At 49.2% G+C, this 24496-nt stretch overlaps 1 long non-coding RNA gene across 2 annotated transcripts in view; it reads right to left on the bottom strand.

Moving 5' to 3' along the window:
• Positions 1 to 302: 302 nt before the first annotated feature.
• The window catches only part of LOC147361161 (uncharacterized), a 37442-nt gene continuing 13248 nt past the window's right edge, over positions 303 to 24496 (bottom strand). For both annotated transcript variants that reach the window (XR_015139852.1, XR_015139853.1), the window contains exon 4: positions 303 to 24375. This is a non-coding gene — a long non-coding RNA (uncharacterized LOC147361161). The remainder of the gene's footprint in view (positions 24376 to 24496) is intronic.

Below are 24496 nucleotides of genomic sequence, written 5' to 3'. Positions count from 1 at the left end.
AAAGGAAAAAAGGGTTTTAAAAATACCCCAGATTTTAAATTGGTGATCAGTTTGCTCAAATTCTGGAGAAAAAATAGACAAAAGCATAGACAGTGTGTGCTCAGTCGCTTCAGTCGTGTCTGACTCTTTGCGACCCCCTGGACTGTAGTCTGCCAGGCTCCTCTGTTCATGGGATTCTAGACAGTACAGACCGAGACATGAAGGGAGAGGGGAACTGGCAGAAAGGGAGCCAAGAATCTGGTGATTTGCATGTGTTCCTAACACCTTTGCTTCTTGCAAATGACGCACATATACAAACACAATTTGCACGAATCCTCCACCAGCGGTAAAGAGGAATCAAGCTCAAACTGTTTTACTTTGGTGGAGAGGGGCGATGATTCTGTTTACGGGCTTTGTGTAGATCTTCGGGAGAGTATTAGTGGGTTTGCGGTCTTTGCAGGCACGACATGAAATAAAGACAAGACCCATGCAGAGGTTGGCTGAGGGCTCCCAACGACCGTGCCAAACCTGTTTTTCCTGGAGGAGAAACCAAACACAGAGACCAGCATGCAGCTCACTGTCCATCTTCTGGTACATTTAACAGATGCTCACGAGCAGGAGCTGCGAGTCATGCACAGAACAGGCTGCTCTGGAATCACAACCATCTCGGATCCAGCCAGGAAGCAGCAGCAGGTGATCAACTAGCTCATCACAGTGCTGCGTGCTCTGTCTCACACCGAGTATGACAAAGAAAGATCTCCCGTGCCCAAGAGCTTGTAATTGAAGACCAGAGTGGGAAATGGCCACGCAATAGAATGCAAGTAGGGAACGGAGAGACAGGTGTTGGGTAAGGTAAGATCACGCTGAATGCAGGCTCAGGGTAAAAAGTTCATGTTGGGAGAATACGGAGAGTTTGCATGGACTTGGGGCAGATGGGCTGGGAATTTCGTATCCATCTCATTGTCCTACAGCGTTTCTCTGCTAAGTCCAAGAGCTCCCATCGAAGAAAGTCAGTATCTCTCGTTTCTTCCCACAGGAAACAAGCATTCACTAACAGCAGCTGTCCTGGGGTCGCCAAAGTCAAATGAGACATGGTCCTTGTCAGAAATAAGGATTCATTTTGAATTTCATAGTGTCCCCAACACACACACACACACGGACAGACACACAGAAACACACAGACAGAAAACTCCTACCTTTTCCCCTTAGAGTTAATGAAACTGAGGCTCACCAATATGACTTCCTTGTGATCACATAGCTATTAATAATAAGCCAAGGAATAAAAAAATATCTGGCTAGGCTGGTATTCTTTCAAGTGTCACCCAATTAAATTACTTTCCAACTAGAACATTCAGTTTCCTTCTCAATAACAATGCCAACAACAAAACTTTGGATCCAAGTGGTTTCTATGACAAATGTCTACGTTACCTACTATTTGGATATAACGAGGAAATAAGAAGCGTCTTAAGAAACTATTATGAAGATTAATAACTAAAAACTTCCAAATAAGCCTACACTGTAAAGTGCTCCTTAGCATATGAAGACAGAGAGTCACCCCGCTCCAAAGAGTCCCAGCACTCACATCTAACAGTGTCCCCTTCTTAAAAGGCTAATAGTTGCCACCACAGCAGAGACAATTTAAAAAGAAATAACTATTTCATGAAATCAAAGTGAGTCAGCATTAAAAAATTCTTTTAAAGAGGTGGTGGAGGGAGGCTTTGAGCTCTTTGTGTACTTCTCAAAGGTTTTAAGATGTCCTAATAAAAGCAAAGAGGAAAAGAAATATCCTACTTCTCGAAAACTATTCTAACTCTTTGATGAGCTCCAAATTTCTATGGTTGATAAGGTATCTTTGTGGCCAGACTGTCAAGAGCATGACATCACTGTGGCTCCAGGGCAGTGCGGGCCCACAGGAGCAGCAACCGTGGCTGAATGTTTTCCAGTCGTGAGAAAAACCAGGAGGAGCTAAAGGCAGCGCTGGGTCCCAGTTAACCTCATGTAGTGCAGACACCGTCGCTTCAGCGCATTGTGCTATAACAAGGTGGCGGACGGTCCATGTTCCGTGTCGTATCCTGCATCTTCAGTCGCCCTCCCAGGTTTGTGGAGTGAGAAGCATCCAAGTGGAGGTACAAAGAGGAAGGCACTGGGCTGGGATCCAGATTCGGGGGCAAGGCCAGTGGGCGCAACAGAGAGCCAGGTGGGTAGAGAGTGGGGCGCAGGGGGCACCTTGTGGACCATCAGGACAACTAGTTCCTGTTTTAAAATAGAGGAAGACCCCAGTGGGCACCGAGAAGGAGCAGCAAGAAGATGGGAGGGACCTTCCTTGTAATCCTGGCTGTTTCCACCCGGAGGGGCTAGAATGCAGCCGGGCTGATGGCAGGTACCCACCGCACTGGCTATCTGCATGTGCACTTGGTGAAAGGCTGGCCTCTGGATATAGTGTTAAGGACAAGTTATAATAGGCAGGCAACAGTCTTAGGACCCTGAGATAAGGTTCAGAGTCTCTGCTCAGGGTTTGTAAGGAAGATAGGGTGAGAGGGAGCTCAAGAGACAGGGCCCCCTGCGTAGAGAGATGATTTCAAACGACTTGGTTCTCAATTTCTCCTCCACTCCTTCCCCAAACAGCATTTATCCTAAGAGAAGGGCAGGCCAGAAAACTTTTTTTCTGGAAAATTCATCTCAAAGGCATGAAAACAAGAGGCGGCGGGGTGCAGCAGGAAAAGATCGGGGTGCTGGAACCCTAAGTGGATGTAGGGACCTGCAACCATACCATAGGATGCAGGTTAAAGGGTCCTCACATCCTGAAAAAGTTGCCACCTGCAGTGAGGAGAATTGATGGGTAATCCTGGAGAATTCCATGGACTGTATTGTCCATGGGGTCGCAAAGTTGGACATGACTGAGCGACTTTCACTTTTGACTGCTGGGAGCCTCATCTAACAGGCTGCCTCGGCTCTGCGAGCAGCCATGACAGAGACCCTTCAGGCACAGAACGCCTCCGCCTCCCCTTCCCTTCCCTCACAGACAACCCACTGGTGAGCAGACCAGAACGTTCTATCCTGCCCAGCAGCTGTGGTCTTCCTGGAAACGTACCAAGTGAGCAATCTAGTTTAAAGACCATTCTCTCACCAGTTTGGTTTGTGACTTGGTCTCCCTAAGCTCCACCACCGCTGGTTGCACTAACATCCAACTTCTAAAGAGGAAAATCTGGGGCCCAGACACTGGGCCACAGGGAGCCCCCCACCCACCCACACACACACACAGGGCTGGCCACCCATTCCTCTCTGACATCAGCCTTGTTTCTTTTCATCATAATCATGGAAGCGTGCCCTGGAACACTTTGTGACTATTTCTTGCCAGAAGAGTTTCCCAATGACAATATTTTATTAGACACAAACACAAAACAAGGAGAGGTCAAAGAAGCAAGCCAGAAGTGTAGTAAGAGCCAGATAAACTGAGGTGGCAGCTCTGGGTCAACTCGCCGTGGAGCAGGGGAAACCACAGCAGCTACTTATCCCTAAGCGCCCCCCAACCCGGATGTCTCCTGAGGGTCTTCTAGGACCTGCATGACACTCTCTTCCAAATCACAGATGGAAAAGAAACAGGAAAAACCCACCTGTGCCATAAGAAAAGGGCTGGGTGACTTTCGGTAGGTGAAAGATTTCCAGAACACATCACTGGATAAACTGAGGGTAAGTTAGACAACTCGGGATTTTTTTTTTTTTTTCCCTAGTTCAGGCTGTTTCCTCATCAGCAAGAAAGCAATCACTTGGCTATTAGTCATGGTGGATGAAGAGGCCAGACAGTAGCCCCCACTCACTGAAACTAGAGAAAGCCTGCACACAGCAACCAAGACCCAGCGCAGCCAAAAAGAAATAGACCGTTAAAAAAAAAAAAAAGACTCAATCAGTCTGGCAGCCTTGACACATACTGCAACATGGGTAAACCCTGAGGGCATTACATATGTGCCGCTGGTGTTTAGTGGCTACGTCGTGTCCAACTCTTTGAAACCCCATCGCCTATAGCTCACCAGGCTCCTCTGCCCATGGGGTTTTCCAAGTAAGAATACTGGGGTGGGTGGCCATTTCCTTCTTCAACACATGTGTCTAGGGGAACTCATATGAGTTTTTGTGTTCCCCTAAAACTCACCCTGCTTATTTAACTTATATGCAGAGTACATCATGAGAAACGCTGGGCTGGAAGAAGCACAAGCTGGAATCAAGATTGCCGGGAGAAATATCAATAACCTCAGATATACAGATGACACCACCCTTATGGCAGAAAGTGAAGAGGAACTAAAAAGCCTCTTGATGAAAGTGAAAAAGGAGAGTGAAAAAGTTGGCTTAAAGCTCAACATTCAGAAAATGAAGATCATGGCATCTGGACCCATCACTTCATGGCAAATAGATGGGGAAACAGTTGAAACAGTGTCAGACTTTATTGTTTTGGGCTCCAAAATCACTGCAGATGGAGATTGCAGCCACGAAATTAAAAGACACTTACTCCTTGGAAGGAAAATTATGACCAACCTAGATAGCATATTCAAAAGCAGAGACATTACTTTGCCAACAAGTGTCTGTCTAGTCAAGGCTATGGTTTTTCCAGTGGTCATGTATGGATGTGAGAGTTGGACTGTGAAGAAAGCTGAGTGTCAAAAAATTGATGCTTTTGAACTGTGGTGTTGGAGAAGACTCTTGAGAGTCCCTTGGACTGCAAGGAGATCCAACCAGTCCATTCTGAAGGAGATCAGCCCTGGGATTTCTTTGGAAAGAATGATGCTGAGGCTGAAACTCCAGTACTTTGGCCACCTCATGTGAAGAGTTGACTCATTGGAAAAGACCCTGATGCTGGGAGGGATTGGGGGCAGGAGGAGAAGGGGATGACAGAGGATGAGATGGCTGGGTGGCATCGCCAACTCGATGGACATGAGTTTGGGTGAACTCTGAGAGTTGGTGATGGACAGGGAGGCCTGGCGTGCTGCGATTCATGGGGTCGCAAAGAGTCAGATACGACTGAGCAACTGAACTGAACTGAACTGAAAACTCACATGCTGAAGCCCTGACCCCCAGTGCCTTTAAGTGTGACTGTATTTGGACGTAGGGTCTTTAAAAGAGCAATAAAGTTAAATGAGGCCATTAGAGTGGACCCTCATCCAACCTGACTAGAGTCTCTATAAGAAGAGGAGTTTGGACATCCAAAGAGAAACCTGGTGTGTGCCCACAGGAAAAAGGCCCTGTGAGCGCAAGGAGGCCTCAGGAGAAACCAAACCTCCTCTCAGATTCCAGCCTCTGGAACCGTGAGAAAACAAGTGTCTGTTGTTTGAGCCGCCCCATCGGTGGTATTTTGTTATGGCAGCCGGAGCAAACTAATACAATTATGCTCCATGAAAGAAGCCAGACACAAAGGGTCGTGCCATGTATAATTCCATCAGCGGAGCTCTCCAGAACAGGTGGATCCACACAGACAGAAAGCAGATGGCTGATCAGCAGGGGCTGGAGAGATATGGGCTGACTAATGGGGATGCAGCTTTCTTTGGGGGTGGCGATCACCTTTCGGGACTGGATGGGATGTTTGTCTCACTGCATTGTGAACATATTCTACTAAATGCCACTGGACTGTGTGCTTTACAATGTTCATCTTGGAATTTCCCTGGTGGTCTAGTGGTTAAGACTCTGTGCTCCTAATGCAGCGGGGAGTGGTTTCCATCCTTGGTCCGTAGAGCTAAGATCCCACATGCTGCGTGGCATGCCCAAGATAAATCTCGCTTTAAAATCATTCATTTTACATTGTGTGAATTTCAGCACAATTAAAAAAAGAAAAAGACAGCAGATGAGGGCTGATGGAGAGAGACCTGAAAAATGAAAACATTAAATCTGTTAAAGTTACCACAAGGTGGTCAACAAGACAGAGGAGAAGAGGATGATAGAGAGACCAGGAAAAAGCAAGTTTGGGAGAATGGAGACGAGCAGAAAGGGTCAGCCCAGAACTCTGCGTCCACAGCCCGGTCTGCACCCGCCAACTGGTAGCCTTCGCCCTTTTGCCCCCTACCCAGCACCCCCATCTTCAACAGCATGGGGAGGGGAGAGGAGAGAGCAGAAGGCTGAACAAGTTGTGAGCCACTGTACCCGAGTGGGCTTGCTTCGCGGTGCCTCAGGGTCAATGCTTACCTAAAGCACAGGGTTTTCATAGGAACAGTGCACAGCAGAGACTCGGCACACATCGGGCTCAGGACCTCCCATGCTGAGATGGGAAGAGCTCTGTGAAAAGTGAGCCTTCCCCTTTTTCCAGACCCTGAATCTCTCCCTGAACTCTCAGCCAGGGGGTGCCACCTGAGCCAGAGAACGGGTTTCCCCAGCTCCTTCGTCTTCCCCACCCCATCTGACTCAGCGACATCCACCTTGCGGCTGGGAGGTTCTGCGACTTCTTGTAACAGTCAAGGTTCTCCTGAGAAACAGATTTGTACGTATGTATGTGTGTACGCGTGTATGTAGATACATGTGCATGCGTGTACGTATATGCATAGGTATGTATGTGTGTAGGTAAATGTGTGTGTGTGTGTATGTGTGTGTCAGCGGTGGGGGGGGGGGGTCTTCCCAGGTGGTGCTAGTGGAAAAGAACCCGCCTTGCCAATGCAGGAGACATAAAGGGTTGCGGGTTCCATCCCGGGGTCGGGAAGATTCCCTGGAGGAGGAAATGGCAGCCCACTCTAGTATTCTTGCCTGGGAAATCCCATGGACAGAGGAGCCCGGTGGGCTACAGCCCATAGGGTCGCAAAGAGCCGCACGTGATTGAAGTTGACTTGGCACACACTTGTGTGTATGTAGGTATGGTTGTGTATGTATATGCATGTATGTAGTATATGTGTGTTTATGTATGTATAAAAGGAAACTCATTACACGGTTTTGGAGGCTGAGAGGTCCCACCATCTACCATCTGCAGGCTGGAGACCCAGGAAAGTAGGTGGGATTCACTCAAGAACCAGGAGCTCTGACATCCAAAGTCCAAGGACAGGATGGACGTCCTGACTCATACCAAGATGGGATTCACTCAAGAACCAGGAGCTCTGACATCCAAAGTCCAAGGACAGGATGGACGTCCTGACTCATACCAAGAGACTCACACTTCACCCTTCCTCCATATTTCTGTTCCATCCAAGCCTTCACCAGACAGCATGGCACCCACCACCTTGGGGAGGCCCATCTGCTTTCCTTAGTCCACTGAGTCAAATGCAACTTCTCCAGAAACATTCATACACACCCAGAAATTGTATTTTAACAAGCTTCCAAGGCATCCCTTGGCCCAGTCAGGTCAAGACATAAAATTAGCTGTCACACACCCCAGGAGCCACTCTGCCATCATCCTTCAAGGCAGAACCCCCATTTTAGCTAAACGATCTCCCATCTGAAAGATGGTTTTCAGAGGAGCAGGTGAGCTGAGGCTGAGAGGTGGAGGTGGGGCCACTCCACCGCCCGCATTTGGCACCCCCCCCCTTCAGTACAGCTCCCCTCCCACCCTCCACACCCTGCCCTCCAAGGCGCCTAGCCGCTCCTGCACCAAGTCCAGAAATCCTGGTGCCCTCCAGCGAGCCCTCAGCTTGAACCTGTGGCTTCCGGCTGGTAGTCCTATTATTAGACGAGCTGCTGGCCAGTCATTCCGTCCGCCCAGCCAAACATCCTTTCCTGCCACTCCCGCCCCGGTTCTCTCTGTGCCGCCTGCCCCGTCCTCCAGAGCAGATGCCCGCCCACCCTCCAACACAGACGAGCAGCCAGCGCGTTCCCATGAGACGCACACTCCTTAGGTTCAGAAGCCCACTCCTGGGCTTCAGAGCAGTGTGAACACTGTTTTCCATGGCACACAGCAATGTCGACTGAAAGACCAAACTGGTCCCAGGACGTGAAAGGAGTGGGGTTCTAGGCAGGAGGGAATGCTGAGTGACACCGTAAGACTTAGGGTTAATACTGCAGCCAGGCTCTCAAAATGACTGGCAAAAAGCGATTCTGGGAAACCTGCAGATAAGCGAAGTTTGGATCCTCAACCATGTGAACCAGCCCTTTGGATAAGGTCTCCGAAGCTTATCCTGTGGGAGTGAGGGGCACAGAAGAGACTGCAGGGGTAGGGGGGATGGGCTGGGGGCTGGGAGCCTGGATCCCGCTCCGAACCTGTCTGTACCGGTCACGGCACTGCTCTCTCCAGACCCCAGTTCCCTCCTCTGCCCATAAGCCGTCGAAATGGCCTCAAAGCATCTCCTCCACTCCTCCAAGGATTCTAATTGTTCTCAATGAAACACAGATAAACTCGATGGTAATTACTAGACTAGAAGCACTTGAAAGAGGGGCAGCTGTGCAGGCGTGCAGCACCAGAGCCTGCCACCACGTCAGGCACACAGGGCATCTTCGTATGTTGGGTGAAGGAAGATTGGATTTGCAGTGACTCTTCATGGCTCACATCATGGGGCGGAAGTAGCCTCTGTAAATGTTCTGGGAACCCCAGCTCAGAGCGGGCCAGAGCACCAGTCACCCTGGCTCATCTGGAAAATGAGGATAATCGCCACCCGGCTACTGCAAGAGGTGGTTGAGGGGATCAAAGCAGATACGACTAAACGTGATTGTGCAAACACCGAGGGACTCAAAACAAAGATTAGCATTTTCTGAATCATCCAGGCCTAACCCAGGGTGGTGGTTGAGGTGTCTGAACAGACTTCCTCTGCTCTTGAGGCTCTGTGATCTGGTCTCCAACCCCTGGTTTCCTTAACACACACACTCACACACACACACACACCCCCACACACATACAGTCATACACACATACCTTATACACACACACTCAAATAAACTCATACACCCACACTCTCCCACATACACACACATTCACATACTTACACATATACACTCATACACACACACATACACCCATACACACTCTCTCTCTCTCTCTCTCACACACACACACACACACACACAGACACGGCAGACAGCTGAAGTCAAAACAACCGAGGTATCTGACCCGTAGAGAGCACAGACGCTGAGCAGCGCCCACCTGCTGCCACGGGGGTGGCAGCACACTGGGAGGGGTGTGGGGGCTGGGCCATGTCATGAGCCCCCTGACGCCCTGAGGTGCGTCCTGCTCTGCGACTGCCAAGTCAGAGCTGGCATCCCTTCCCTGCTCTGCTCCCCTTCATACTTCTTCCTTCTCCTGGGGGAAAACACCCTAAAAATAGAGCCAAATCAAGCCAAAAAAAATGTTTAAGTGCAGGTTTCGGAAAACAATGCTGACTAGATGTTGGAAAGCCTACCGCAGCTGGGCTGTGCTAAAGCCTTGCATTCAAGTTAGAGAGGCGGGTGGTCTGTAATCACCGGTGCTAAGACCACACCGCACACATGTCCCGTGCTGGGTGATGCACTCTCAGGGAGTGGTGACAAAGTCATACACATGAAAAGACAGGCCATCAGGGTGCCCCAGCCGTGGGGAACCACACTCTCTGAGGGCTAAAGAGCGAGCTGATGAGCTAAAACCATGGCCAGGCGCAGCACAGGGGAACCTGCCTCGCGTCCCACTGCTCCCGCGGGCAGAGGCCGGAGCGCCAGCTGGAGGCCGCGAGGACAGGGCCAGAAAAGAGCAGTGACACAGGGTCTGCGCCACCGTGAGCCCCAGCCCGGCTCAGCAACTCGGTGGCGCGGGACAGGGCACAGCGGCACACCGGAAATGCGCAGCGAGCTCTTGATCTCAGGAGCCCTGTTCCGTGGTGAAGCCTTCAGAACCATGATACTAAGCACATCTGGTTACGAAGCTGCCGACCCAGCATCTAATCGTGCATTTGATCACACTGGGTAGGCAAGGGGCCGGAGCCACTGATTGGGTGGAACATTCCTTTAACAAGTCCCTTGGAATGCAACAGCCCTCCGGTGATCCCAGCTGACAACTCATTCTTTCCAGTCACGAGCTGGGGCAACTAGAGACCATTATAGCCCCTCTGAACCAATCAGAGACGCCAGCTCAAAACCCCACATAAGAATGGAGTCAGACACCTAGATCAGCATGTCCCATCTAGCGATGACTGAAGCCTCAGCGAGTGGCCAATGGGTGGGAGCCCAAGATGTTCACATCCCAAGTAGAAAGAGTTCTGTTTCAAATTTCTAATTTTTGAATCAATAAATACAATCTTTAAATATATTTCCTATGGCAACCTTAGCAGCATGCCCCTCAGATCTCCCTGTAAGAAAGAACCTGTTTGTCAGCTTCAAGGAGTGGGGTTAAACGAGGCTCCAACTGCAGTACCTGGGATCCATGGAGGCCCCGGAGTCCGACCATGCCCCTCCCTGCAGCTCCCAGGCAAGGGCTGAGCCCAGAAGGGCACGAGGGTCTGGCACTTCTGCCCATGATGGGCGAACTATGCACTGGAGCTGCCCTTGAGGCCAGACTTCTCAGAGATGCCCTCCATCTTCCTGGACCCCCTCCCCTTCATTCATATGTACTCATATCAGGCTCCTTATTTCACAAGCATTACCCCCAATACATCTCTTACACTTCTGACTCCATCCCACTGTCTGCTTCTCCAAGGCTACAACCAACACATGTGCCCAAAATAACCAGAGAGTATCCGAGTGTGTTTGGAGTTCGCAGAAGCAAGGGTGCAAGATAAGTGTGCTTGCAATGCTGGGCTGGCTTATCACTCAAAGTATCAGCAGCCGCCTTGTGGGTTTGGACACCATACAGCATTAGACAGATTTCATGTATACTCCATGTTGATGACTACGTAAATATGAACAACACAAGAAACACCGATGCTGGGACTTCCTTGGTGCTCTAGTGGTCAAGAAAACACTTTTCAATGCTGGGGACACAGGTCCAATCCTAGGTCAGGGAACTAAGATCTCATATGCTGGAAGACAACCAAGCCGTGCACCCCAACCACTGAGTTCATGTACTGGAGATAAGACCCGAGGCAGCCAAGTAAATAAAGTAACTTTTTTTTTTTTTTTTTTAAGAAACACTGATGTTGACACGTGACTTCCTGAGAAAGTGATAAGGAGATGTTAAAAAAGGAAACAAGGACCTACTTTAAGAGGTTCCACTGGCCAAATCTGGTAGGAGCTGGGCAAAAAAATGAATAATGATAATAGATCGTAACCCTGAGAAACACTTGCACCTTGGAAGAAAAGCTATGGCAAACCTAGACAGCATATTAAAAAGTAGAGACATTACTTTGCCAACAAAGGTCTGTCTAGTCAAAGCTATGGTTTTTCCAGTGGTCATGTATGGATGTGAGAGTTGGACCATAAAGAAACCTGAGCACTGAAGAACTGATGCTTTTGAACTTGGTGTTGGAGAAGACTCTTGAGAGTCCCTTGGACAGCAAGGAGATACAGCCAGTCCATCCTAAAGGAAATCAGTCTTGAATATTCATCGGAAGGACTGATAGCTGAAGCTGAAGCTCCAATACTTTGGCCACCTGATGCAAAGAACTGACTCATTTGAAAAAACCCTGATGCTGGGAAAGATTGAAGGCAGGAGGAGAAGGGGACGACAGAGGATGAGATGGTTGGATGGAATCGCCGACTCAACGGACATGAGTTTGAGTAACCTCTGGGAGTTGGTGATGGACAGGGAAGCCTGGCATGCTGCAGTCCATGGCCATTGCAAAGAATCAGACATGACTGAGTGTCTGAATTGACTGACTGAACCCTGAAAAAAGTGAGAATTCCAAACCCATTCAACTGTAAATAAAACGATGAATAAATGGGTGCAGGAGATGAGACAGCTTCTCCTTGCACAGAATGCCAACAAATAAGTGTAAAAGCAATAATGAAACCGGTTGGTTTGTAAAGCACCGGTTGGTAATAATGATTTCAGACAAGAGTCATCGAGTGGATGAAAGTTTGGCAAGAAAAAGGATATTTGCAGAGTCTCAGAGTATCTGCCCACAAGACACCTCTTAGTTATAAAGGAGGAATAATAACCTCACAGTAGAGGAAGTTGGCAGATGCCATCCAGAACAAGGGATCAAAGTGAACATGGGCACTTCCCTGCTGGCCTAGTGGTTGAGAATCTGCCTGCCAGTGCAGGGGACAGGGGTTTGATCCCTGGTCTGGGAAGATTCCACATACTGTGGGGCAACTAAGCCCACAAGCCGCAAGTACTGAAGCCCTTCTGCCTTAGAGACCAAGACTCTGCAACAAGAGCAGCCACCACAATGAGAAGCTGGTGCGCCACGACTAAAGAGTGGTCCCCACTCACTGCAAGTAGAGAAAAGCCTGTGGGTAGCAAGGAAGACCCAGCACAGTCATAATCAATCAATTATTTTAAAAAGTTAATATGGGCAAGAACGGGACAAAGACCTACCACGCATGTCCTGACATGATGCCCCAAAGACGTGGCACTGCTCACCCGGGTGCTCCTGCCAAGGTGCAAAGCCTGGGTCTCATCATAAAGAAGCAACTAGCAATTCCAGCTCGGGGGGTGGGGGGTACTCTAAGAAGTAAATGGTCTGGATCCCAAGGCGGTATTTGCACACCCATGTTCAAAACAGCATTATTCATGGTAGCCAAGAGGTGGAAACAACCCAGATGTCCAACCCAGATGTATCTAAATGAACGTATACACAGAATGTAGTCTCTCCACATAGTGGAATATTACTCAGTCTGTAAGTAGGAAGGAAATTCTGACATCTGCTACAACAGGGATGAATTGTAAAGACACTGTGTTGAGTGAAAAAAATTAGTTGCCACAAAGACAGAAATATGGATCAATGGAACAAAATAGAAGTCCACAGATAAATCCATGCAGCTATGGAAACACCTTATCTTTGACAAAGGAGGCAAAACTACACAAGACAGTCTCTTTAACAAGTGGTGCTGGGAAAACTGGCCAACCACCTGCAAAAGAATGAAACTAGAACACTTTCTAACACCATACACAGAAATAAACTCAAAATGGATTAAAGATCTAAACGTAAGACCAGAAACTATAAAATTCTTAGAGAAAAACATAGGCAGAACACTCTCTGATATAAATCACAGCAAGATCCTCTATGATCCACCTCCCAGAGTAATGGAAACAAAACCAAAAATAAACAAATGGGACCTAATTAAACTTAAAAGCTTTTGCACAATGAAGGAAACTATAAGGAAGGTGAAAAGACAGCCCTCAGAATGGGAAGCAAAACAACTGACAAAGAATTAATCTCCAAAATGTACAAGCAGCTCATGCAGCTCAATACCAGAAAAATGAACAATCCAATCAAAAAGTGGGCAAAAGAACCAAACAGACATCGCTCCAAAGAAGATACACAGACGGCTAAGAAACACATGAAAAGATGCTCAGTATTGCTCATTATCAGAGAATGCAAATCAAAACCACAATGAGGTATCATCTCATGCCCGTCAGAATGGCCATCATCAAAAATCGACAAGAAATAAGTGCTGGAGAGGGTGTGGAGAAAAGGGAACCCTCTTACACTGTTGGTGGGAATGCAAACTGGTACAGCCACTATGGAGAACAGTGAGGAGATTCCTTAAAAAGCTGGGACTAGAATTGCCATATGAGCCAGCAATCCCACTGCTGGGCATACACACCGAGGAAACCAGAACTGAAAGAGACACGTGTACCCCAGTGTTCATCACAGGACTGTTTATAATAGCCAGGACATGGAAGCAGCCTAGATGTCCATAGGCACACAAATGGATAAGAAAGCTGTGGTACATATACACAATGGAACATTACTCAGCTATAGAAAGGAACACATTTGAGTCAGTTCTAGTGAGGTGGATGAACCTGGAGCCTATTATATAGAGTGAAGTCAGTCAGAAAGAGAAACACAAATACTGTATATTAACACATATATATGGAATTTAGAAAGACAGTAACTACGATCCTATATGCAAAGCAGCAAAAGAAACACAGACATAAAAAAATGATTTTTGCACTCTGTGGGAGAAGACAAGAGTGGGATGATTTGAGAGAATAGCACTGAAACATCTGTATTACCATATGTAAAAGAGATGATCAGTGCAAGTTCGATGCATGAAGCAGGGAGCCTAAAGCCGGAGCTCTGGGACAACCGAGAGGGATGGAGTGGGGAGGAAGGTGGGAGGGGGATTCAGGATGGGGCACACATGTGTACCCATGGCTGATTCATGTCAATGTATGGCAAAAAAACCATCACAGTATTGTAAAGTAATTATCCTCCAATTGAAATAAATAATTTTTTAAGTTGGTCACAAAAGAACAAATACTATATGATTCCACTTCCATGTCTGCTCCAGGTTAGGCAGTGTGGATGGGTAGAGAGAAAGAGACAGGCAGGCAGAGGAGTGAGGGAAAGGGAAAGAAAGAGAGATAGACTCAACCCTCTAGGTTGTCACAGGGCATAGGATTGAGCTCCGTGAGTCACATAGCGAATTCCCACTGGCTACCTATTTTACAGACAGCAGTGCATATGTTTCCATACTACTCACCTAGAGGGGTGGGATGGAGTGGGAGGTGGGAGGGAGGTTCAGGAGGTAGGGAACATGTGTATACCTATGGCTGATTCATGCTGATGTAAGGCAGAAACCAACACAATATTGTAAAGCAATTACTCTTCAATTAAAAATAAATTATTTTTTTTTAAAGAAACAGGAAAAAAGAAAATCAATAAATTTTTAAAGTTAAAAAAAGAGAGACTCAGAAATCAAATAGGGTAAATGTGAACTTTTGCAAAATCTGGGTGGAGGTTATCTTGGAAGGCTTTGTGCTATTTTTGCAACTTTCATGTAACTCTACGATTATTTCAAAACAAAAAATTAAACTCGAAAAATTTTTAAGTTCACAAAGGGCCTAAAATGGTAGCAATTCTGCACATTCACATTCACTTCAAAAGGCTCTTCCTCAGGGTTGGAATTAATACACATCTGATCAAATCAAGGCATCTCCCATAGGTCAAAACCTAATGGTTTATTAGGTAAACCTATTATAAATTATAAAACATGTAATTGCAGTTACATTTAATTTGACTTTTCACTTGTTGACAACAAGAGACCTGCCACGCAGCAAACAGGTAATTTGTGTAGAAGCTGCCTAGAACAGTTGTTGCCTAACATCTCTCTCCTCATTTACCATATTTTAAATGGTGTAACCTAAGCCACGTCATATGTATTGCGTTATATTGAACAGTGTAACATAAGCTATGTCAAGGAACCAGAGATCAAATTGCCAACATCCGCTGGATCATGGAAAAAGCAAGAGAGTTCCAGAAAAGCATCTATTTCTGCTTTATTGACTACGCCAAAGCCTTTGACTGTGTGGATCACAATCAACTATGGAAAATTCTGAAAGAGATGGGAATACCAGGCCACCTGATCTGCCTCTTGAGAAATTTGTATGCAGGTCAGGAAGCAACAGTTAGAACTGGACACGGAACAACAGACTGGTTCCAAATAGGAAAAGGAGTACGTCAAGGCTGTATATTGTCACCCTGTTTATTTAACTTATATGCAGAGTACATCATGAGAAACGCTGGACTGGAAGAAACACAAGCTGGAATCAAGATTGCCGGGAGAAATATCAATAACCTCAGATATGCAGATGACACCACCCTTATGGCACAAAGTGAAGAGGAACTCAAAAGCTTCTTGATGAAAGTGAAAGAAGAGAGTGAAAAAGTTGGCTTAAAGCTCAACATTCAGAAAACGAAGATCATGGCCTATGTGTGACTCTGGTTAAAGGGGGCAGAGAAAGAGGGAAACACAATGGATCTGGGGTGAGGGTCTGCCGTGGAGCCCCCGTGTCACCCGGAGGAAGGGCTCTCTGTGGTCAGCAGGCCTCACCACCTCTTCTCACCTATTTGCTGATCCTGGACCGTTTTCCTGGAGAAAGATACTCATTTCTCCGTCTGACCTTCGGTGCAAAAGTGGGTTGAATAACACTTGAAGAAAAACAATGGATACAGTACAGGACTAGCAAATTAGCAAGCAGAGATGAGGGCGTCTTTTGATTGCCTCCTTCCTGGTTTTTTTGGCAAGGGAACTCAGGAGCCCCAGGCTGGAGGCTGGAGGTGTCAGAAGGAGATGAAATCCCTCAACCTGGCAGCTTAGCTGTGGGGCAAGTCTGGGACAGAGCACGGCTGTGCCCAACAGGGATTACTCCGACACTTCCTGCGATGTGTTAAACTGTGTTGACGTATCACACAATACTAAAAGCAGCCTTCTTTTGAAGGAGTTGGAATGGAGAGGCCGCAGACCACCCCCCCACCCCGTGTGTGCCCCCAGAACAGGGGCCAGGGTCAGGCACGCACACGTCCGGGCACTGTGGGCAAGGGGGGCTCCCTGAAGAAATAGCCCGGCCTGCCCGCGATGCTTCGTCTGTGGACTGCAGGTTGAAACAGAGACTGTTTCCACGATCCTCACAAAGCAATGAGAGATCAACTCAGGATGGAAAGACAGAACTGGACAGCCTCGTGGGCTTGTAAGTGATGGAAGGCCGCTTCAGCAGGAAGCTGTCCAGGGCACAACCTGGTCCCCCAGGCATTTCTCCCACCGGAGCCTCATGCAAAGCCAGGCCTCAGCCTCCTGGCTATTTCCATCGGGTTCCTTATGTCCTAAGTTTCAGTAACTTGCGGTCGCAGGCTGCTAGGCTGGATAATCTGGGGGCGGGGGGTGGTGCGGCAGGGAAAGAGTGACCACACAAAACTGATCACTGAACCTGAACCATGATACAGATCTCTGGTTCTCTGCATCAGGAACACACGAAAACCACCCAGAGCACATACTTTAAACATCTGATGTGTAAACTCCGTGCTAGACCCTTTTGATCAGGGCTGCTGGGTGGGGTTTAGGCTTTGCAATTTTTTAAAGCCTTTCAAGTGATGCCCGGGTCTAGCCAAATAAAGATTCCAATTTGCACCACACCTAAGCAGCCCCGTGCCGGGCTTCAGGTTGGGGCCACGGGACTGGGAGAAGGCGGCGGCGTCTGATCACACATGTCTCGTACTGTGCTCAGGAACCAAGCGTACATGCATGGGAAGAAACCAGTAAACACAGTCCCCATGGAGTCTGTTGGTGTTCTGGAGACTCGTGAGCAAAAACATTTAGAACAAGAGAATTCCTCAGAGTCTGTGTTTCTGCTGTACCTACAGCCCTATCTCCTCCATGGCCAATGACCATTTAGCAGCTCAGAAACCTGTTCTTATGTGTTTTGTTTTGCTTTTGAGGATGAAGAACTGGGTTGACCTTCTCCAGGAAGGCTGGATAAACTCTTGGGATACTAAACTACTAGGTGCTTTCCAGAGAAAATTTCCTCTGACCTGCTACGCTAGACGAGAAAGTCCCCCGAGAGGCCATTTTCCCACGGGGTCTGTTCACCCAGGAGAGATGAGGAGACTCTCTGGGAGCCCCACCCTCACCCACTGTGAGAGCAGCAGGGGTGGCAGGCATGGGGATGAGCCGGGGTGTGTGTGTGTGCACGTGTGAGTGTGTGCGCGTGCAGAGCTCTGCTGCTTCTCTGCTGCAGGGCTTGGCCACGTCCATTTTCTGAGGTCACCAGGGTGGGTCCATGGGGACAGCCGGACCCTCTGGCTGACCCTGCAGTGGAGCAAGTGGGGTCCCTGGGGCAGTGGTAATGGTGTTGCACAGTCTGGCAGACTTGGCCCTCTGTCCCCGACCCTGGACTGGACGACAAACTTTACCCACACTTGGGCATCCATCAATGGGCACTTTGGGCTGCTTCACCCTTTGTACTACTGTGAATGAGCCTGGGTGTACAAATATCCGTTTGAGTCTCTGTTTTCACCTCCAGTTCTAGTTCAAACCTGTGAGGATCCGTCTCAGTATTATATGATCAGGATGTGCCATAGTTTGAGGAACACATGCAACAATCTTCATTTTCCAGAGAACTAACACACAGAGTAGACCATCTTCATCTGAATTCTTAAAAGGAAGGCTGTCAGGACTTCCCTGATGGTCCAGGGGTTAAGAATCCACCTGCCAGTGCAGGGGACATGGGTTCGATCCCTGGTCCTAGAAGATTCCACATACCGAGGTGCCACTAAGCCCATGTGTCGCAACTACTCAGCCTGCTCGCCCTAGAGCCCGTGCTCTGCAACAAGAGAAGCCACCGCAGTGAGAGGCCCTCGCGCTGTAACTAGAGAGCAGTCCCCCACTCACTGCAACAAGAGAAATGAAGAAAGAAAGTGAAGTCGCTCAGCCACGACCGACTCTTTGCGACCCCATGGACTGTAGCCTACCAGGCTCCTCTGCCCATGGGATTTTCCAGGCAAGAGTAGGTTGCCATAAGCCCATGACAAAGACTCTGTGGAGCCAAAAATAAAATAAATAAATTTATTAAAATTTATTCTTAAAAGAGTAAGGCATCAGAGTACAAATTGCATATACCCCATGATTCACTTTTTGAAAAAAAGGAGGAAATTCCCAGAAGTGATAACAAAGTTACTTCTGTGTTTTGGAATTATGGGGGATGCCTTTCTTTCTTTGCAGTTTCCTGCCCTTTCTACATGAGCCTGTCCTATTGTTATCCTTAAGGGGAAAACACAGCACTGTGTTTTTCTCTTGGTCCAATTTCCTTAGGACTGCCTGCGGTCCGGGAGTCAACACTGACGTTCGTATACATCATTCATTCTTTCAAACTAATGCTAATTCCAGAGATTTTTAGAAGCCGGTTACTCTGAATGGCTGAGTGCCCACAGTCCACTCATTTCCATGTGGTCACTTAGCCTGATCTCACTCTGCAGCTGTGAAAGGATGTGCCCAGGCTGGAGCTGGTCATGGGCCTCGGTTTTCACTTAGGGGCCCAGTGGTCATCTCACAACTCACGAAGCTGGAAGGTGCCCTGGGTTCCAGCGCCACCCCTGCTGGCGACCTCGGCTGAGTCTGGCTCAGGTGCCCATCTCTGTATTTTTGTACCCCATCCCTCCTGTACCCACTTGCTCAGACAGCAGGATTCCTGCTGGCTCCTGGGGCGCCAGCCAGTTCACCGTTCAAAAATCCAGCCCAGCGGAACTCAGGGTCCCTTCTCTTCCCCCACCTTCCGCCTAGTGCCTTCCTGAGTCTCCACACCGTCCTTTGACAGCCCCCACTAATGGTGACACCCCAGAGCAGAGAAAGAAGGAATGGGAAAATTCCTCCAGCTCGGGGCCTCCTTGCCATGCCCCAATCCTCCTTTCAGCACCTGAAGGAGCAAACTGTTAGCTGATAAATGATCAGAAAGCTTCCAGCAAAAACGGGATTTGGACAAGGAGCTCAGAAGCAGCATAAGGTCCCGCAGGTTCAAGCTTTTGCCTGCTTCACCTTCATCTGCTACTTCTCCCCGATGGGAACCAGATGGCCTGGGTTCAAATTCACCATTTACCAGCTGTGTGACTTTGGACTGAGAACTTAACCTCTCTGCACCTCAGTTTCTTCACTGGTAAAACAGGAGCAGTCACAGAGCCCAGGAAGCATTAGCTATGTTTATTCTTAGCCAATAAATTCATCACAGCTCCCTTTTACTGAAGGTACCAGGCATTGTGTTCAGTACTTAAAAGAAATTATCTCTCATCTTTGGAACCGACCTGACCAGGTGGGAACTAGCTACCGCTATATCCTGGCTATTCTGGAGGTTAGGATGCAATCTCAGAGGGACTAAATAACTCGCCCTAGGACACGGAGAGGCAGGGAGGCCCTTCACAGTGGTCACCGGGGTAAGGAGAAGAAAACAGACTAGAGACCGTTTCCCAAGGCAGTTTCAAAAGTGGTGCCAGCAGCAACCAAAGTCTGTCATCATATCCCACTGGCCTGCTTTGCAGAAGCAGAAGTGCAGGATGCCCGCTGGGGCAGAGGTGCAAGCTGGGGTGGGGTGGGGGGAGGCGGCTAGACACATGCAGGGGCCCTCAAACACTGCTGCAGGCCTGGAATTGCTCCAAAAGCAATAAATACCTGGATCCAGCAAACAAATTCAAGGCAAAGACGCCCAATCCCTGCCCCCAGGAGAAATGACACCTGACTGCATTCCAGGGTAATCTCAAGGCACCTGGCTCTGGGGAGAGTTCCATCCACTTCACAGTTCCTGCTGCTGCCCTCCCACCCCAGGACCCCTGGCCCTCACTCCCCTGTCCTGTCAAAGTCACTTGGTGATGCCCCCCACCATGATTCAGCACACACACCCAACACTTCACGTCCCTCTTCCCTGTTTTATTTTCCGCCCCTTGGCACTTATCACCCTTAATGTGCTGTGTTCTGTTATCCTGTTTGTTGCCTCATCTCCCCCATGAGGGCACAGATTTTTCTTTGCTTGTTTCTGCCTGTGATGAAGCCCCAATACCTAGAATGAAGCCTGGCACCCAGTAGGTGTCAACATCTGATGAGTGGATGGTACTGGCTTTGCTGGGCAGCATGTGCCCACAGGCTCACACAGGCCAAAAGGAACGGGGCTTGGATAGATGGGGCGCTTTCTATCTGAGTCTGAGCATCGCTGACGCTCGATTCCTCATGTCCCAGCTCCAGTAGACAAGGAGCAGCCATCGCGCTCGGCTCCACCCCGCTCCATGCTCAGCTCAGCCCTCTGCAAAATGCGGTGGGGATGCTAGGATCTCACTCAGTGAGCTTGGTGTGCACACACACCAACGCCCAGGCCGACACCCGCACATCCTAAATGCTCCATGCATCAGGATTTTTACGACGACACCCAGTAATGTGCCCCTGAAAGTGCCTGCAACTGCAGAGAAAAAGGGCAGAGGGCGTGGACCAAGACCGAGAGGACATTTCACAATCAGTCGGCAACTTATTGTCTCTTCAGTGGCCTCTTGATTCCTCCCACAGAAAAGAGAGACATCCCTCGTGCGTGGAACCGGAGGAGAGGTGATGCAGGGATTTGAGAGGAGAAGCTGGGGCCCCACCGTCACCAATGAAAAGAAACCAAACAACACCGTCCGTGAGGCTTGCCGGGACCCCAGGTCCAGGCATCAGCCAGTGGGGCTGCAGAAGAGGAGCTGGGAGCCCAGAGCCGAGAAGATGCAGAGCCCACGGAGCACAGGGCGGCCCCACACCCACCCTTCCTCCCGCCTCCATGCTTAGTCCCAGGCTCGCCTGGTCGGTCCGACAGCTGGGTCCCGTCTCAGCCTCCTCAGCTGGGGCCTCGGGGCAGCTCTAGGCAGCAGGCCCAGAATGTCAGCCCAGGCTGTGGCCACCCTCGCTCGTGGAATCTGAGCTGCACCCTGGGACACCCTGCCTGGGCAGCCGGGCCAAGACTGGCCAGGTGCTGGGACCCTGGACACACGGGGAAAGCAGGGACGAGGTCGGAGGGAGGCGGGGAGCGGGCTGCTGGTAAACAGCCTGGGTCAGTGAACGATGTAAACAGCAGGTCTGTGCCAGGAGGCCAGGCGAGTATGAGTCTGGGATGAATCCCAGCAGCAACTCCCTGAGGGTACAGACAAGGAAACTGAGGCTCAGGAGTTTGGAAGACCAGCCCACTGGTGGCCCCTGACCCGGCTTCTGACCGCAACCTGCAGCTTCCCTCCGAGCCCCACCACTAATTAGTCACCAAATCCTATTTGACGTAACATCTCTCAGACAAGTGATCTGTGTTCCGCCTATTCCTACCACCTCCGGTAAGCCTGAGCGTAGGACACTGCTTCCAGTTTCCCTTGGCCTCCCTTGCCACGCAAGCCTCCCTATTCCAGTCCATGGCACACGCTGCTCACAGGTTCATCTCCTAAAACAGTACTTCAGCTCTGCTCTTCCCCTGCTCGGAAACTACCACTGGCTCCCTACTCCCCGCGTCCCCTCCCCCCACCCAGACCACTTCTGATTCCTCTGCCTGCACTGCAGGACCTCTGCAGCGGCCTCTGTGCTGATGTGTTGACTTGGAGACCGACCTTGCTCTCAGATGGTGCGGTCTCAGGAATGGATGTCCACTCTTCCCCTGCCCAGGGCCAACCCCTTCTACTCCAGGACATGCCAAACCTGACCTGGCCATTACATTTGAAGCTTTAGGGAAAGTGTTAGAAATTCTGTTTTCAAAGAAACTCTTCTCATGCTGTGTTGGGAAGCTCACCGCACCCTCCAAGTCACCACAAGGCTGGTGTTGAGTGTGCGTGCCCTGCACAGACAAACCCCATTGTAAGCTGGTCAGCAGTCCAGGAAGGCTTCATGGGGGAGGTCGGCTTTTTCTGCCAGAGAGGGATTCAGGGGTAAGGTGGAGCTTCTAAATGGTGGGACATGGGTATAGGGTGGGCAGAGGGGCGCCTGGGCTGACTGCTCACAGTCAGCTCCTTCCACAAACCTGAAGACCAAGCTCCAGGGGCTCCAAACGCAAGGTTGCTGACTCCTGGGCCGACTGCTGGGGAAATCTTCAGAGCCAGCCGGCCAAACCTGATCCAGACTCTGGCCCAGAACAGACTGGAAGCAAACCCCTGGCCCTGGGGAACTTTCTGTTCTTGTGCTTGAGGACAGTTGATAGTTACATTAAACGTACATGGCCTAAACACTACTTAAAAGACACATCACACTGGATAAAGAGAAAAAGCAAGCCAGACGATAAGAAATCCAGCTTAAATACAAAGATGTGCGTTGTTAAAAGTAAAAGGCTGTGGGAATTAAAGCAGGCAGACACATGTCACCAGAAAAGGGAGTGCTGTATTAACAGCAAAGTAACTCTCAGAACAAACAGTATTCCCAGTGTTCAAGAGGGGCCTTCCAGGATGATTAAGTGGGTTGAAGACACAACAAGCAGCCCACTTAGGATTACCACTAATCTAATGACTTAGACAATGACTTAGGATTATCACTGTTAGGTTTCAAATGTATTATTAATCACCATCATTTCTGTTTAGGTTGAATGGAGGAGAAAGCCCGGTGTCCACATGCTGAGTCACTGGTGCTGGCGCCCCCACCCCGGTCTTGCTGGATATTCACTCTCAGGTCTCAGCCGACACACCCCGCCAGATCACCTTCCCTGCTGCCCCTTCCATGGCTATGGGACCCTCCAGGGGCACAGTGACCTGACCCCACCGCGGCACCCAACGAGCTGGTAGACTCATCTCTGCTCCTCTGTCTCCCTCCTTAAGGCCAAGGACTGCCTTGTTCATCCCTGAATTCAGAACACTTAGGTCTAGACACATTCTAGAAACTTTTCTGATGAATGAATGAATGAATGGGACTTGAAGTCCTCAAAACCGCAAGCCTCTTAGCTCTCTTGGGCTCCCAGCACAGAGGTGGTCTTCAGCCAGACAGAAGGAACAGTGAGCACACGTTGGGAAGGACCCTCTCTGCTCCACTGCACCCAGCCCTGCAACCTCACATGAGTCACTTGACCACTCAGGGCCTGTTTCTTCATTTGCAGAGTGGTAAAAAGAATTCCACTGGTGACAGAGGAATGGACACGGATGTGGTGTGTGTACAGTGGGATATTACTCGACCACAAAAGGGAATGCGACTGGCTCATTTGTAGAGCTGTGGATTGACCTAGAGTGTACAGAGTGAACTAAGTCAGAAAGAGAAAAAAACAAATAAGGTATATTAACACATACATGTGGAATCTAGAAAAATGGTACAGATGGATCTATCTGTAGGGCTGGAATAAAGACGCAGCCGTAGGGACCGGACACGCAGACAGAGTGGGCAGGGGAGAGAGGCATGAATTGGGAGGTTGGGACTGACATCCGTAATACACTGCGTTGTGTTGTGCTTAGTCGCTCAGTCCTGTGCTACCCTCTTTGCGACCCTACGGACTGTAGCCTGCCAGGCTCCTCTGTCCATGGGATTCTCTGGGGAAGAATACTGGAGTGCGTTGTATTGCCTCCTCCAAGGGTCTTTCCAGGGATTGAACCTACGTCTCTTATGTCTCCTGCATTGGCAGGCGTGTTCTTTACCTTTAGCGCCACCTGGGGAGTCCATACACACAGTACCATGTATAAGAGAGCTAGTGGGAGCCTGCGGTATAGCACAGGGAGCTCAGCTCAGTGCTCTGTGATCACCTAGCGGGTGGGAGGGAGACTCGAGGGAGGGGATGCACGTATTGGTATGGCTGATTCACTGTGTTGTACACCGGAAACTAACACAACATTGTAAAGCAATTATACTCCAATTTAACTTTTTAAATAATTTTATCATTTATTTATTTAGGCTATGCTGGGTTTGTTGCCGCAAGGGCTCTTCTCTAGTCTTGGCCAACGAACGCTACTCTGTAGTTGAAATGCGCGGACTTCTCACTGTGGTGGCTTCTCTGGTTGCGGAGCACAGCCTTCAGGAGCTGCGGCAAGTGGGCTCAGCAGCTGGGGCCCCTGGGCCCTAGAGCACAGGCTCAGCAGTTGTGGCACACAGGCTTCAGCTGCCCCATGGCACGTGGGATCTTCGTGGACCAGGGACTCTCCTGTGTCTCCTGCATTAGCAGGCAGATTCTTTACCACTGAGCCACCAGGGAAGCCTTATACTCTAATTAAAAAAAAAAAAATAGTAATAACAACTCTGGGCCTGGAAAGCTATCATTTTTAAGCAACAGTATTGAAATGTGCTTTGCAAATGTGAGCTAAGTGTTAGAAGCAGAAGGTACCAT

The sequence above is a fragment of the Bos grunniens genome, chromosome 13 (genome assembly GCF_055505025.1).
Source record: "Bos grunniens cultivar Pamir isolate PY7600 chromosome 13, Bosgru_T2T1.0, whole genome shotgun sequence".
Taxonomy (NCBI): Eukaryota; Metazoa; Chordata; class Mammalia; order Artiodactyla; family Bovidae; genus Bos; species Bos grunniens.
This window is presented reverse-complemented; position numbering and strand designations above follow the sequence as displayed.